This window comes from Dermochelys coriacea, chromosome 1 (assembly GCF_009764565.3).
Source record: "Dermochelys coriacea isolate rDerCor1 chromosome 1, rDerCor1.pri.v4, whole genome shotgun sequence".
NCBI lineage: Eukaryota > Metazoa > Chordata > Testudines > Dermochelyidae > Dermochelys > Dermochelys coriacea.
Genome location: NC_050068.2, coordinates 26,969,537 through 26,974,052, shown reverse-complemented (window position 1 = coordinate 26,974,052; position 4,516 = coordinate 26,969,537).

Genomic DNA, 4,516 nt, shown 5'->3' with positions numbered 1-4,516 from the left:
CCTATAGATTCATAGATTCATAGATACTAAGGTCAGAAGGGACCATTCTGATTATCTAGTCCGACCTCCTGCACAGCGCAGGCCACAGAATCTCACCCACCCACTCCTATGAAAAACCTCACCCATGTCTGAGCTATTGAAGTCCTTAAATCATGGTTCAAAGACTTCAAGGAGCAGAGAAGCCTCCCTCAAGTCAACCATGCCCCATGCTACAGAGGAAAGCGAAAAACCTCCAGGGCCTCTCCAATCTGCCCTGGAGGAAAATTCCTTCCCAACCCCAAATATGGCGATCAGCTAAACCCTGAGCATATGGGCAAGATTCACCAGCCAGATACCCAGGAAAGAATTTTCTATAGTAACTCAGATCCCATCCATCTAATATCCCATCTCAGGGGATTTGGCCTATTTACCCTGAATATTTAAAGATCAATTACTTACCAAAATCCCATTATCCCATCATACCATCTCCTCCATAAACTTATCGAGTAGAATCTTAAAACCAGATAGATCTTTTGCCCCCACTGCTTCCCTTGGAAGGCTATTCCAAAACTTCACTCCTCTGATGGTTAAAAACCTTCGTCTGATTTCAAGTCTAAACTTCCTGGTGGCCAGTTTATACCCATTTGTTCTTGTGTCCACATTGGTGCTGAGCTGAAATAATTCCTCTCCCTCTCCTATATTTATCCCTCTGATATATTTATAGAGAGCAATCATATCTCCCCTCAACCTTCTTTTAGTTAGGCTAAACAAGCCAAGCTCCTTAAGTCTCCTTTCATAAGACAAGTTTTCCATTCCTCGGATCATCCTAGTAGCCCTTCTCTGTACCTGCTCCAGTTTGAATTCATCCTTTTTAAACATGGGAGACCAGAACTGCACACAGTATTCTAGGTGAGGTCTCAGAGCCTAACAACTTCTACCTCTTCCACAAACCCCAGAAATTTGAGAGACAGCATAATGATCTCTTTTAAACACAGTTAATAATTATCATAATAATTAATAATAGTACATTGCACTTTTAAAGTGTCTTGCCTTTGACAGTCTAACAGCATGTTGTAAATGTGGACTAGTTAAGCCTGGGAGGCAGGTATTATAATTCCCACTTTGCAGGTGGGGAAACTGAAGCTCCAGAAAGTTGAGTGACTTGCCATAGAAAGAATCAATGTCATTGCCAGGGTTAGAAGTCACGAGTTTTTGTCTCTCACTCCTGTGCTCACACCACTGGCTCATCTTTTTTTTTTTTTTTTAATTTTAATTCTTCACTTCCTTTACAGAGAAGGAGTACACAATTTGGACAAAATTCTGCATGTCAGCTCCCATGTGCCTGATCCTTTCCTGGTATAAGGGATTTTATTCCAGCAGTGTCACTTGGACTTGCTTCTCTGTGCTTGAATAGGAGGAATGAGGTTATTTTACCTCTGTATCTGGCACTGTGCCACTGCTGCTGGAACACTGTGTCCATTTCTGGTGCCCACAATTCAAGCAGGCTGTTGATAAATTAGAGAGGGTTCAGAGAAGAGCCACAAGGCTGATTAAAGGATTAGAAAATCTGCCTTATAGTAACAGACTCAACAAGCTCAATCTGTTTATCTTAACCAAGAGAAGGCAAGAGGTGACTTTATTACAGTCTGTAAGTACCTCCTTGGGGAACAAATATTTGATAATGGGCTCTTCAATCTAGCAGACAAAGCTATAACACAATCAATGGCTGGAAGCTGAAACTAGACAAATTCTGACTTGAAATAAGGTGCACATTTTTAACAGTGAGGGTCACGGGAACAATTTACCAAGGGTTATGGTGGATTCTCTATCACTGGCAACTTTTAAATCAAGATTGGATGTTTTTTGTGAAAGCTATGCTGTAGTTCCAACAGGCACTAATTCAAGGACTAATTATGGCCTGATTTACAGGAGGTCAGACTAGATGATCACAGTGGTCCCTTCTGTCTTTATAATGTATAAATCAGGGTCAGGTGGCTCAGACTCTAAGAGCTGTAACCAGCTCCCTGCACTGCCCCTCCCCCCGCACCTGAGCGGAGGTCAGACAGGGTGAAGAATCTGCCTTTCATGGATGGTATGTCTACACTGCAATTAAAAACCTGCCTCTGGCCTGTGCCAGCTGACTTGGGCTTGTAGGACTCCAACTAAAGGGCTGTTTAATTGCAGTGAAGAGCTTAAATTCTGGCTGCAGCTGGGGCTCGAGGACCCTGCGAGTTGTGGGGGGAGGTGGCAGAACTCAGACTGCAGCCCAAGTCGAATGTCTACAGTGCAATTAACAGCCTCATAGCCCAACCTCTGCATGCCTGAGTCAGCTGGCACAGGCCAGCCCTGGGTGTCTAATTGCAGTGTAGACATACCCTTAGTTTCTCTGTGTGGGGAGACTGGAAACTCTGCAATGCCTTCCTTAGCCATGGTTCTTCTACACAAACATAGGGTCTTATACAGCAGTCCTGCTCTTTCTTTACTTGGGCAAAACACCCATTAATGTCAATGGCGAATATGCCCTAATAAGAACTGAGTAATATTCCAGGATTGGGCCCTTAAGCCATAAAGGCATTATAAAGCAAAACATGTTTGCTTCTTTTGTTGCAGTTTCTAACACCAGCAATGTTTTTGCCCAAGAACTGCCCAGCTGGCCTCTTCACCCTCTCTGACTCACTGTCTTCTTTAGCACTTGACGTTTATTTAAGTCTAAATTCTTTCTGAATTTATCAACTGTCTCAAAACACCAGTTTAAAAAGGCACCGGAAGATGATGATGTATTTCGAGTCCCAAACTATTGAGCCAGATACTGTAGTGCAATGGGAGACCTTACAGAGTTTTTTTAAAAAACAGAAATGAGTATTTTCACAGAATGGCAGGACGCCATTTTCCTGCATATAAATATTTCTGGGTCAGATTTTCAAATCCTTTTCCCACAAATAGTACTGAAGGGAGTGTTTGCAGAGTACAGCATTACTCAGTGTGAAAAAGTGGGTCAAATCCAGCCCTAAGTGAATTACATGCTATTTTCTGGTGTAATGTTTAAACATATATGTAATTTGATTAGATACAGTGTATTATTTGGATAATGTAATCAATTTGGTTGAAGGAATAAACAATTCTGAAAAGTAACTGTGGCTAAAAGATTAAATCCATGGTCCTTATATGCAGTAAAGGTGGTGTCAATGTGCACCTGTATTCTAGCAGGCAATAGCCCCATGTGTGTCTGAGTAGGGTAGAATTAATCTTTGCAGAGGGCTGTGTAAAGTTAATATTGCCAGGTGAGGTAGCATAGATGCACAGATGTGTTGACCACACCCTGATCTGCAAACCCTGTCCCAGAATGCCTCTGTGCTTTCTGTTGCAGACGATGTCCTCAATGACGGCTCCATGTGTAAAGGTCAGAGCCAAAACTGGAGCAAAAAACTTTCATGTCAAGATTCCAAACTGCTCTCAGGTTTTGTGACACACACATAGAGGCAATGGTGAGCTGGAGCCGGTTTGCACCGGTTCGCTGGAACCAGTTGTTAAATTTAGAAGCCCTTGTAGAACCGGTTGTCCCGCGAGGGACAACTGGTTCTAAAAGGACTTCTAAATTTAACAACTGGCCAAAAGTGGCGCCTTAGGCACCGACTCTGTGGGTGCTCCAGGGCTGGAGCATGCACAGGGAAAATTTGGTGGGTATAGAGCACCCACCAGCAGCTCCTCCCTGCCCCACCCCATGTCCGGCTCCAGCTCACCTCCGCTCTGCCTCCTCCCCTGAACGTGCCTCCCCTCTGCTTCTCCACCCCCAGGTTTCCCGCAAATCAGCTGTTCGTGCGGGAAGCCTGGGAGGGCTGAGAAGCAAGCGGTGGCTTCACGCTCAGGCCCAGGGAGGCGGAGTAGAGGTAAGCTGGGGCCGGACGCGGGGCGGGGCGGGGAGCTGCCAGTGGGTGCTCTGCACCCACCAAATTTTCCCTAAGGCGCCACTTTTGATGTGATCAGTGGGGGGAGCAGCTGCTCCCCCTGCTCCCCACCCTAGTTATGCTACCCCGCCCCTAGGAGTCAGAGAGACCTGCCAGATGCTTCCTGGGAGCTACCTCAGGTAAGCACCACCGGGACTCCCTACCTTGCCCCCTGGAAGGTCCCTCTGGCTCATAGGGGCAGGGTGGGCACCCACTACAATGGCCCATGAGACCTTCCTGCCCAGTTCTGGGGGCAGTCAGGGGACAGGGGAGGGGGATGGATGGGCAGGGGTTCCAGGGGGCGGGGGTGGGCCACGACCCCCTTGTGGGATGAGGAGGGAACCAGTTGTTAAGATTTTGGCAGCTCATCACTGCATAGTGGCACCAGACAGCCACAATATGACTCTGTGGATGTCTGTTAGTTCTTTTATGATACAGTTTCCCATCTTGAATCTTTGGTTAGAAGCAATTCTTGGAACACTTGGTTATGAGACTTGGGTTTATAAATCCAGAGACAAAGAATAATTCTGCACAACCAAGATTTCTCCCCTACCTTAAAGTCCCATATGCGATGATGCTGTTAACTAAGGGAA